Genomic DNA, 12,864 nt, shown 5'->3' on the forward strand with positions numbered 1-12,864 from the left:
GTTGAGAAACTGCCTCTGGTTTATATTTCTCAGTATTTAACCTGTAAGGGGGAAAAATGGTCTAGATTCCTAAAATGATAACTGTTATTAACCTAGAAAACAAGAATTGCTTCTGGTAAACCAGTTAATATCAGTTTTTCTGAATGTAGTGCTCTTGGTTCTACAGAATGTAGAAACGTGTGTGTGTGTGTGTGTGTGTCCACGCATTTGTGACACTGGTTCAGTGATGAGTGTAGATAAATGGGATACTCAATCAAAGTAGCATTCGCTACAGAACAGCTTGGTGCCAGGTCCATGAGATGAGTAAAATAGAATTCCCATTTCATTCCAGCTAAATGCTCCCAAACTTCCCTTCCTTGTGGATCCTCTAAAAGTTTGCCATTAGTTTTTATTTGTAAAAAACAAAAAAAATATCAGTACATTTTTGATATGGCCCTTTCTGGGTTTTGTCTAGAGATTTAAAATAAAAAGACGAAGAATTCCCTAAAATTAGGAATCTCACAATTCCTCAAAGACTCTGTAAGCACCTGCTCACCTTTGGGTGTTAGTATTCGCCCAACGTTAAAAAAAAAAAAAAAAAAAAAGCTTTTTATTCCCAGCAACAACGTTTTCCTGAGGACAAATGGACAAAGTATTGAAAAGGACTTCAACTCCTCTGAATTACCGAATAAAAGTCCATTAAATGGCATTCAAGGTGTTTCAAAGAGGAGGAAGATTCCTGGGCTCATGTCCCTCTCCAATCACAAGATTGAGAGGAGCCCTGGACTGGGTGTGGAGCGGAGCGGTGCGGAAGGCCAGGTGAATAAGTTCATTTTGCAGGTCTCAAACCCTTCCCTTTAACACCAGGGGAGCGGAGGCACAGAGAGGCCAGGTGACTTACCCAGGGCCACACAGCTAGAGCCTCCACCTCCCCCCCCCCCCGGAGAGAGAAGCGCTGCTGTGGATGCGCCAGGACCATCCCTGCAGCCCACTCCCTCCGCCCGCCGCGCGCCCCAGCCGCCCCCCCCCCCTCCTGCCGGACCCGCACTGGGTTCGAGGCCACCCCCGGGGGCAGCCGGCCTGTTGGGGTTCCTGCCCCTCTGGGGCATGCCTGGCCTATGGGACCAGGGTCGGGCGAGGCGAGCCGAGGCCGGACAGGTTACCTGCGCTGCCCTGCGCCGCACTCTCCCGAAGGTCTGAGGCCGGGAGCAGGATCGCGGGGTCCCCGCCCCCGCCCGGTCCCAGGTTCCCGCCACTGGCTCCGCGCTCCCGCCCCTGGGCCTCCGGCCAGGCGGTCTGGCCGTTGTGGCCTCACCCTCGGGGCCCGCTGGGCCACCGGTTGCCATGGGGACGCGACGCCGCGGTGGGGGGTGGGGTGGGGATGGGCGCGCCGGCGGGAGGGGCGGCGGGAGCGGCTTGCGGGTGGGTGCTCCCCCCGCGGGAACCTCCTTCTTCCCCCAGTGTTTAGTCTGTGTCTGCTCCCTGAGACCACCTGCTGCTCCTTCCCTATGTGTGGCCCCCTCTGCCCAGTCTGGTGCCGGCACCAGCAAGGGTCCCAGAAGTGTTTGCTGAATGAATGAAGGAAAGGAACAGAATGTACACAGCAGGGGTGGGGGAGGGGGTGGAATCTGCATTCAAGTGTCTAAAATCCCCCAGGCTCTCCTCCCTCTTAACCACATTGGAAATGGTTTGAAAAAGAAATAAACTTGGGGGCAAAAGGAACTGTCTTTTCTAAGCACCAGAGTGTCTTCCAGTTGGATTTCTTTTATCACAGCATCATTCAGTGCACAGCTACTCTGGTCGCGATAGCAACAGCAACTGTACCTGTCTTTCCCACACAGCTGTGCCCGCCTTTCCCATACAGCTGTACCTGCCTTTCCCTTACAGCTGTACCTGCCTTTCCCATACAGCTGTACCTGCCTTTCCCATACAGCTGTACCTGCTTTTCCCATGCAGCGCATTGGGTCCTTAGAACAACCCTGCAAGTGAGACGCCTTAGGAGAAGGGGACAGTCTTGCCACCCTCTCAGGGAGAAGGAAATAGCTCCTTAGTGGGATGGAACACAGAGTGAGTAATTCTAAATTCTTTCCATTTCATCAAATTCCAAGAATAATTGATGACAGAAGCTCTGTCTCACAGTCCTTATTTTGAAGAACTGATAGGAAATAATATGTACATATATATGTACGTGTGTGTTACATATTGAGCGACATTTTTAAGCACTTGAATTTTGTGTTTGGAAAAATATATGTTCCCATGATTTTTTCCCATTGATTTTCAAAGAGAATGGAAAGGAGGAGGGAAGAGAAAGAGAGTGTGAAAGAGAAAGAGAGAAACATACATGTGAGAAAGACACATAAATGTGAGCCACCAGTGCTGGGAATGGAACTTGCAACCCAGGTATGTGCCCTTGACCAGAAATTGAACCCGAGACCCTTTAGTATGCAGGCCAGAACTGGAAAATATTCTTGCATCTATTTTAGGAACAGAAATCCTTCCCAATAATACAGTCAATTAATTTCTAATTCCTAAAATCTTCTACTTGCCCTCCATTTTCATAACATTAACAATTTGCTACTTTAATATGACTATTAATTTAAAAGCAGTGCCAATCTCTTCAGGTTCCACCCAAATTAAAAAAAAAAAAATGACTGTTTCTTGACAAATGGAGTTTTATGGATGTGTAAAAGCAACTCAGGTTATTAGTTCTAAGTGTTTCATAGCTCTCATATTATGATTGAAAGAAGAGAGTGGTAATTTTATCTTAACTCAAAAACTTTCCATTATTCTGAAAACCTTAGTCTTAATCTTTTTTTTTTAAATCCTCACCTGAGAATATTTTTATTCATTGATTTTTAAAATATATTTATTTTTATTGATTTCAGAGAGGAAGGGAAAGAGACAGAGAAACATTGGTGATGGGGAAAATTATTATTGGCTACCTCCTGCACACCCACACTGGGGACCAACCTGAAAACCAGGAATATGGCCTGACAGGGAATCAAACCATGACCTCCTGGTTCATAGGTCCAAGCTCAACCATTAAGCCACACTGGCTGGGCCTCTGTGTGTGTGTGTGTGGTTTTTTTTTGTTTTTTTGTTTTTTTGTTTTTGTGTGTGTGTGTGTGTTTTGAGAGAGAGAGGAAGGGAGGGAGAGAAATGGGAAGAGAGAGAGAGAAACTTCCACATGAGAGAGACACCTTTATGATTGCCTCCTGCAACTGCTCCGACAGTCTGTGGGCCAACATTTTAACCACTGAGCAAAACCAGCTAGGGTAGTAATCTTCTTTATTCTTATCTAAACTGAATGGGTCAATTATTTATTCTGACCGGAGGAAGGCAAAATGGAACTAGGAACAAAAGGTAATGAAGTTTCAGGATGCCCCGTATCACTCACGCTGCTTAGCTCTTTTTCATTGGTAAGGTCATACTTTCATGTTCATTAGTTCCTTAGATGCCCAGAAGTACCATGTGACACTAGTGTAACAGGTGTTATAGCTTCTTTTAAACAGATCAGCAATCTAAGGTTAGAGAGGATAAAGGATTTTTTCAGAGACAACACATCTAGCTCAAGTGCAGCTAAGGACCAAAATCATCTTACTCTAAGTCTAGTGCTTTTCAAATGACCTAAAATTTCATGTTGAGGAGGTTTCTTTAGCAATCAGAATCTTGCAGAGGTAACTACAGATGTATTTAAAGCCATGTTTTCACAAAAAAAGAATGGGTGTGGGCAGGGCTTGCAAAGCATAAGAATGTGAGAGAACACATACTGTGATGAGTTTAAGAAAATTTAAATATAGAGCATAACCCCACCTCCCCTTCAATGTAATACAATAGAAATAAAGGCTTTCATTTCAGGTTGAAACTTAAAGCCTGCCTATATCCCCACCCCAGAAGTAACTGCAAAGAGGAATTTACCCTGAAATGCACCTATTATTAGATCTCTTCAGGAGAAATTAATGAAGAAAGCAGGAAGTCCCTGAGCATAAAGGAGAGGAAGAGTGTAACCAGGGTGCTGGTGAGAGCTCAGTCCTGAGAGAGAAATGGAGGACACAGAAAAGTCAGAATAAGATATAAAATATAATCAGAAATGACCAAAAGAAAGTATAGGAGACATATATGGCCGAGGAATGAGGAAAACCAGCAGAAACAATTCTCTGTCAAAATATTGGAGTCAGACAAAGAATATAAAAAATATTACTAGTAAGTTTATAGAACAATAAAAGACAAGATTGAAAAAAAATCTGCAGGGAGCACTAAATATATAAAATAAGCTGGCATTGCCTGACTGATGTGGCTCAGGTAGTTGAGTTTCGTCCCCTGCACCTGGAGACCACCTGCTCAGATTCCCAGTCAAGGCACAGACCCTGAGTTGCAGGTTGATGCCCAGTTGGGGGATGTGCAGGAGGCAACTGATCAATCTCTCATTGATGTTTCTTTCTCTCCCTCTCTCCTCCTCTCTCTGAAATCAATTAAAAATGTTTAGAAAAATAACCTAGCATATTTGAAAAGGAACCAATGGAAATTCTAAGACTAAAAAAATTTAATTACTGCCTCAGCCGATTTGGTTCAGTGGATAGAACATTTACCTGATGACTAAAGGGTCCCAGGTTTGATCTGGTCAAGTTGGGGGCACAATCCCCATTGGGGAGTGTGCAGGAGGCAGCCAATCAATGATTCTCTCTCATCATTGATGCTTCTATATCTCTCTACCTCTTCCTTCCTCTCTGAAATTAATATAAAAATTTAAAAATATATTAAATTAAAATATTAATTTATTAATAATAAAAATTAAAACACAATAGGATATGTATAACATTAGACTTGATACAGGTACAGAGAGAAATTGTGAACTGGAAAACAGATTAAAAGAAAGTTTCCAGAGTATAGGGAAAGACAAAATAATGACAATATTTTAATATGAAGGATTTGCAATATTATTACTAGTTAATAAAACTATTTGTTGTTAAAAAAATAAAAATAAAAAGAGACAATATATGTGGAAGTAGTACATGCCCTAGGTACTCAAGAAGCATTTGTCAAATTTGAAATAAAAAAATTATAGTTTCGCAAATCATCTTTGTCTCTTGTTATAATTTCTGCTTCCCTTTAAAATTCAAGCTTCTCTTTAAAATTTTTAAACATATTTATCAGTTATTTTCTATTTTGTGTCTTATTGTTTCAATCTCTGAAATGTTTGGGGTTTATTGCCGCTAGTTCTTACTCCTTCATGCTGTTTTGTTTTCTTGTGTTTTACGACTTTTGACTATGAGGTAATTTTTGGGAGGAGGTAACTTTATTTCTGACATATTTGAGGCTAGGATTGAGGTTGGGTTCTTCCGGAGAAGCCTTTGGTTTGCTTTTGAGAGTTGCCTCGGGGCATGACCAACCCCAAATCACTTTACATTAAATTCTTCACAGGATATATTTTTTTCCAGACAGTGCAGTTAATATGAATGAATGAAAAATGAGTATTAGGTTCAGCTTATGATACAAACTCCCAGAGAAAGAATGTTTCTTCACCCAGAGCCAAAGTCAAGATGGGCATGTTTTCTGCTATTTCATTTTTATGCCTTTTTTAAAAAAATAAGGTTTTTATTTTAGACCAGTTTTAGATTTATAGAAAAATTATAAAGGTAATACAAGGAGTTCCCATATAACTCACATCTAGTAGCTCTTGTTAACAACATCTTACCTGAGTGTGGCCCTTTATCACAATTAATAAGTTGATATGTTATTAGTAACTGGAGTCCATTCTTTTTTTAATTGATTTTTTTTTTTTTACAGAGAGGAAGAGATAGAGAGTTAAAAACATTGATCAGCTGCCTCCTGCACCCCTCCCCCCGCCCCCCACTGGGGATGTACCCACAACCAAGGTACAAGCCCTTGACTGGAATCAAACCTGGGACCTTTCAGTCTGCAGGCCGACGCTCTAGCCACTGAGCCAAACCAGTTTTGGCATGGAGTCCATTCTTTTTTCAGACTTCCTTACTTTGCTGTCGCTGTAGGATCACCTCCAGGATGCCACATTCCATTTCCTTCTTATGCCTTCTTAGCCACATCTTGGCTGTGACATGTTTAAGCATTTTCTTGTTTGTTACTATCCTGACACTTTTGGGAAGTGCTGGTCAGATAACTGTAGAATGTTCCACAATTGAAACTTGGCGTTTTTCTCATGTTAGTCTGATTATGGGTTTAAGGGAAGTAGATCACAATGCACCTCCTATCAACATGATTGATGACTGTTGATGTTGATCTTGGTCACCTGGGTAAGATACTACTTGTCAAGTCTCCCACTGGAGAGTTTCTTTCCCTTCCATTTCCATTCTGTCCTCTTAAGACAGATGTCACTACGTGCAGCCCACACTTAAGGGATGGGGATTATGCTCTATCACTGACTTCAGGGTAGAGTATCTATAGAATTTACTTAGAATTTTTTTGCGTGGAAGATTTGTCTCTTCTCTCCCATTTACTTATATCGGTATGGATTTGTAGATATTTATTATATACGTTGAATTTTAATTGAAAGCTACTTTATTTTATTTCTCAAATTGCCCCTGGAGCTTTGGCCACTGGGAGCTCTTTCCGTTAACTCCCATTTCTCTTTGCCATACCCTCTAAGTTGTGAGTTTTAGTTTAGTTTTTTTTTTTATGTACCTCATTACTTCCTGACATGATAAGATGCCCCAGACTCATATTGTATATGTACAATTATTGCTTCAGTCCTAGCTAGAATCAGCTATTTCTCCAAGGAGTTCTAGTTTCTTTTGCTTAGAAATCAATTAGAAACCAAGATCTTGGCACTAGGTGTGGTCATTGCTACTGTGTATCATTGATTCCAAGCCCTTTTAGGTGACAACGCAAAGAAATACATGTTTCTATACTAACCCATGTAATATAGCAATGTCTATAAGTATTTCCATAGGTAACCATTCATATCTTGATTAGGCTAAATATGAGTTCCCACTCTAGAATATTATGCCCATAGATTATTCTAGCCCCCTCCCCTTTTAAATTTCTACTCCAACAGTAAAATGCTGGCTGCCACCATCCACCTTTTAACTCACTTAATTATCCAAATATAGCATATAGGTATAACAGTATCAGCATTGTTAACCTGTACACTATGGGGAAACAACCTTATCAATCAGAGTACAGTTCTCATGTGCAGATAATTTTGCTTTTGGCCTCACCGATTCTACTCATTCCCAAAGTCACTTAGGTGAGTACCTTTTCTCCCCATCTCTTTCAATAAGGTTATTTCATATATTTATAATACAGTTAGATTCTTTTGTCACATATTCCCTTCCACCCTGGGATCCTCCAATCTCCTAAGTAATATTTTATAATATGTACACTTTAAGGTTCACTCTTTGTGCCTCATTTACTTTTTTTTTAATCCTCACCCGAGGATATTTTTCCATTGATTTTTAGAGAGTGGAAGAGGGAGGGAAAGACAGACATATCGATGTGAGAGAAGCACATTGATTGGTTGCCTCCTACATGAGCCCCGATCAGAGCCTGGGCTGGGGAGGAGCCTGCAACCGAGGTATGTGCCTGTGCCCTTGACTGAAGTCAAACCTTGAACCCTTTGGTCTGCAGGCCAATGCTCTATCCACTGAGCAAAACCAGCCAGGGCTGTGCCTCGTTTACTTTTATAGTGAAGATAGCCTTTTTTGGATCCCAGTTTTTATGCTGAGGTCTTCTCTTGGATGTCCATTCGGGCTGGCCTTATGCATTTTTAATAATAATATCCTATTGCCCTTCTGCATGTAGCTATCTATCTATCTATCTATCTATCTATCTATCTATCATCTAGCTAGCTATCTAGCTATCTAGCTATCTATCTAAAGCCAGTGACTAGAATGTCATAATGACCATAATAACTGGTTGCTATGATGCCCACTACAGCCAGTGAAACCATCTGTCAGAAATGGAACTTTTTCTCTATATTATTTTAAAATTTCCCATATTCCAGGATATATAAATGTCTTCTAAGTTCCCTCATCTCTTTATGTGTGGAAAGAGTGAAATTTTTGAATAGGTTAAATAAATAATACTCCAAAATCAGACTCCAATTTTCTATAAATTGTTGCCCTAGCCAGCTTGGCTCAGTGCATAAAGTGCCAGCCTGCAGACTGAAGGGTTCCAGGTTCGATTCCAGCCAGGGGCACATGCCTGGGTTGCAGACTTGATCCCCAGTAGCGGGTGTGCAGGAGGCAGCTGATCAATGATTCTCTCTTATCATTGATGTTTCTATCTCTCATTCTCCCTTCCTCTCTGAAATCAATAAAGAAATATATATTTTTTTAAATTGTGATGTTGCTGAAAAATTAAAGAACACAACATAGCCATTTATAAAATAAGAGAATGTGATCTTAAAACATATTTATAACACAGAATTTTATAGTGGAAAGTACAATTATTGTTATTTGTTGTTTAATTTTGTTGCAATGATTTCTATTCATTGGGAATTACTTTCTGTGCCTCTCTGAGTGTCATGTTTTCTGGTTATCCTACAAGCAATGGTTAATGTGCAGTTGGCTGAATAAAACTGAGCTAGAGATATATGAAGACGTACTTTCAATAAATATTAATGAATAAACATTCTGTCACCACCGTGAGCAACGGGAGCACCTGTTTCAGAGAGATACCAGTGTTTTATCCATTTTATGTCACCCTTCAATGGTCATGTGGAACCATGCACAGGTGGAAGAGAAATGGCTCGTGGTGCCCTCATTACTCAGGTTTGTGTTGCAGGGCCGCTCATCATGTCACCACCATTATGCCTCCTTTTGTCCTTGGGATGAGGCATGCTAGCATTGTTGCCGGTGCTGCTGAACATGGGCTGTTATGCCTGTAATCAAACATTATTCTAGGAGTTGAGCACTGAGGGAACACGAGGCTGCCACATTCAATAAGAGAAAAAGAAAACCCAGATGTTATTTTTGCTTTTTTTGCTTTTGCTGGACCAAAATGACGAAAACTCTTAGACATGGCTCAGAAAAGGAAGCAGTGAAATGCGGGCCATGAACTCTAGCTCAGGGTGCCCTCATTCCAGTGCCGCCAACTCCCCCGTGGTTGCATACTACAGGGCTGTGATTCCGTGTAAGGCTTGTTTGGAAACAACTTTTGACAGTTTAGGGGAGTTATTTTTTTCTTAAAAATAAATGCATTTCATGCTGATGGAACATTTTGGAATGTCGTCGGAAAAGTATACTCACCTTCAGTCTGTGGTGACCTCAACAGGCAGAAACCCAAATTATCACTGAAAGTTTTTAAATTGCTTTGTGAAGAAGGCATCAATCTCATTATCCTGAAGTTGCATTGAAATTCATGATGCACTCCTACTTCTGAACGGACTGGGAGAATTTTCTCAGCTCGACATAAATCCTTAGATGGTAGAGACTGATAATCATTGTGAGAAGAAACCACATTTTCTTTTTCTTTTCATAATTAAACGTTTTGCTTGCATTTTCTCATGTTAACTGGGTATGAGTCACTTTCCCATTGATGGCTGAATTAAGTTTGTAAGCCATGAAGGAAAGGAAAATGTTTATTCTTCAGAAAAAGAATCAATAGCAATATGCAGTGCCTTCTAGGCAGGAAACAAATATACTAGTAATGTCAATGTTCATCATTTTAAATTGTGGAATTCTTTTCTTGAGCTCTCCTTTTTCATTGCACATACAATATGAGAAAACAACTATAGAAATGATTTATATCTAAGAAAGTCAGCTGAACATTATTGAAAGAATGTGGCTTTGAATTTAGTCAAAGAAGAGTTTGAATCCCAACTCTATTGTTTAATAACTATATATGTAGCTAATATGTTGTTAAATACTAGAGGCCTGGATCATGAAATTCATGCATGGGTAGGGTCCCTAGGTTTGGCTAGCAGAGATCAGGGCTGATCAGGACCAATCAGGGCCTTCCTTCCCGGCTGCTGGCTGCCTGCGGGGCCTTCTTTGTTCCCCTTGGTGGTCAGTGCACATCATAGCAAGCAATTGAACTTCTGGTAGTCAAACTCCTGAAGGGACAATTTGCATATTAGCCTTTTATTATATAGGATTCATTTCCTCATTTCCATAGTGGGAAATAACAATACTTATGAAGCTATCTATAATAATAAAAGCATAATATACTAATTAGACAAGACATCCTTCCATATGACCTTCTGAATGAAGCTGGGCCTTCGAGGGAAGCCTGGGTCCCGGGTGCTGGAAAGAAGCTGGTGCCGAAAGCCGGGGGAAGGAAGGCCTACTCTTGTACAAATTTCGTGCATCAAGCCTCTAGTTGTACATATTAAATTAAGTCAGAATGTATATAATGCACTTGTCACATAGTAGGTTCCCAAGAGTAGTTGGAATTAGCATCCTTATATTATTGTTACTAGTATTATTATCATAATTATTAGTTGTTACATAGCTATTCTGCTATGTTGAAAATATGAGAGAGAGAAAAATATACAGCCACTTTCAGAAACAGATTAGCCTGAACAAGTTATAAGGTAAAGTTTAGTCATAGAATACTTGAATGCTATTTGAATAGTGATAAAGGGGGACAAAAAAGATAATTCAATTCATTGGTTGCTAAGATTTCCTCACACCCCCCCCAATTAAAAGTCAGTCTCATGGTATTAAATTAAGACTTCCTGCATATCTGAATTTCATTTATTCCATTATTCATCCATTCAAAAACTGCACGTTGTTGTAATATAAAATATATTCTAGGCATTGTAGAGGAGGAAAGACTAAGCGATAGAAGAGTGCAAAGAAACTTATCTAAGATAAGCAAAGTACTTTTTTAAAACCTAAACAAAAAAGATGCTCACCCTCATGAAAAGTTAAGGACTACAAAGTAATAAAATAAAAAAAATCAGATATTTTCTCTCATAGGGTTGACAAGAACTAGGAAGACATTTCAAATTGGCAAAGATATATAGATACTCTCATCCACTGTTTAGGAGAACAGAATTGTTACATTATTTGGGGGAGGTAATTTAACAATATTTAGATGTAAAATGTGCATAGCCAGAAATTTCATTTTTAAGAATTTATCTTACAGAAATAATAGGTTGAGAACATAAAGATTCTATATAATAAAAGCCTAATATGCTAAGTATCCAATCATCCAGTTGACTGCTCAACCAATCAAAGCATAACAGCTCATTATGACGTGCACTGACCACCAGGGGGCAGATGCTCTGACTCGTAGGTTAGCTTGCTGCTGGGATCTGGCTGATAGGGACTGAGGGAGACATACCCTAGAGCCCTCCCGTGGTCCCTCCCCCACTGGCCAACTTCCCACATTCCTCCCCGGCTCTGATCGTGGCACCTGGTGGGGTTCCTTGGCTTGGCCTGCACCCTCTCACACTCTGGGACCCCTCAGCGGATGTTGGAGAGCTGGTTTCGGCCCGATCCCGCAGACCTCTGTATACATATAAAGAGGCTTACTGCACCATTGTTTATAATTGCAAAAGAGGAGCAGGAGAGAGCAACAGAAGAGTACATTACTGTGTAACAAATTTTCTCAGGAGTCCTTGCTTAAGTGCAGCTCCTTGAGTGCAGTTCTTTGTGTCTCCAGCCCAGTGAGATGAAGAGACAAGTTTTTTGCTCATAGATGCACTCAACAGACATATAAAACAGGTATAGCATAACCATTTGAGACATTATTTCTCAAATAGAGGAAAATGGGAGGCCCAAAGCAACCACTGTACTATAGCAATTCTGAAACCCACCCAGTTACATGTTAGAAGTTTCTTGCTTTGGCCTGACCAGCGTGGCTCAGTGGTTGAGCATCCACCTGTGAACCAGGAGGCCACTGGTTCAATTCCTGGTCAGGGCACATGCCTGGATTGCAGTCTCAATCCCCAGTGTGAGGTGTGCAGCTGGTCAATGATTCTCTCTCATTAATGGGGGAGGGTTGGTGGGTAAGAGGTAATCAACCAAAGACCTTTGTATTCATATATGCATAACCCATGGACACAGACAATAGGGTAGTGAAGGCCTGGGGCAGGCTGGAAGGAATCAATGGGGAAAATCGGGGGACAGAGTAATAGTTTCAACAATAAAGATTTATTTTAAAAAATGATGTTTCTCAAAAAAAAAAAAAAAATGATGTTTCTATCTCTCTCTCCCTCTTCCTCTCCCTCTATGAAATCAACAAAAATATTTAGCAAAAAAAGAATTTTCTTGCTTTGAACTCAGTTCTACTCCTTTCTAGGAATAATTCTCTATGGCTCTTGGCTCCACCCTTTGGGTTCTTGGTTCCATTCTCTCATTAATCCTTCCTTTTTCTTAAAATGTAGACTTTTGGGGATCTGTGTAGTTTTCTCAGTAAAAATTTGGTCTTTTTGTGTGTGCTATCTCTGTCTCCTTCAGTCTTAACTGCTAGTATTTCTTTAATGATAACTATTCTTAGAAACTTTCTGAGTTACGTATATAATCTTATTGCAGTTCACTTCATTAGGCAAAAGTCACACCCACAAATCTCTTTAAAGGTAAGTTCTTCTTTATCTTGGCCTTGAGCTGAATGAACTATTGTAGGACAATATCCTTAAGCTTATTCAAAGCTATTATTTGACTAGACCAGTGGTCAGCAGACTGTGGCTCGCGAGCCACATGCAGCTCTTTGGCCCCTTGAGTGTGGCTCTTCCACAAAATACCACGGCCTGGGTGAGTCTATTTTGAAGAAGTGGAGTTAGAAGAAGTTTAAGGTTAAAAATCTGGCTCTCAAAAGAAATTTCAATCATTGTACTGTTGGTATTTGGCTCTGTTGACTAATGAGTTTGCCGACCACTGGTCTAGACCATTCTCTGAAGTCCAGAAAGATCTGACACTTTTTGTGGTCACAAACAAACTCTTTCTTGGCTATACCCCTTGG

At 40.6% G+C, this 12,864-nt stretch overlaps 1 protein-coding gene across 1 annotated transcript in view; it reads left to right on the forward strand.

Moving 5' to 3' along the window:
• The first annotated feature begins 11,303 nt into the window (after positions 1-11,303).
• The window catches only part of SLC36A4 (solute carrier family 36 member 4), a 111,974-nt gene continuing 110,413 nt past the window's right edge, over positions 11,304-12,864 (forward strand). Inside the window, exon 1 of the mRNA XM_084895400.1 lies at positions 11,304-11,307. The gene's annotated coding sequence lies outside the window, so the exon portion shown is untranslated. The remainder of the gene's footprint in view (positions 11,308-12,864) is intronic.

This window comes from Pipistrellus hanaki (assembly GCF_964339955.1).
Source record: "Pipistrellus hanaki genome assembly, chromosome: 9".
NCBI classification, from domain to species: Eukaryota; Metazoa; Chordata; class Mammalia; order Chiroptera; family Vespertilionidae; genus Pipistrellus; species Pipistrellus hanaki.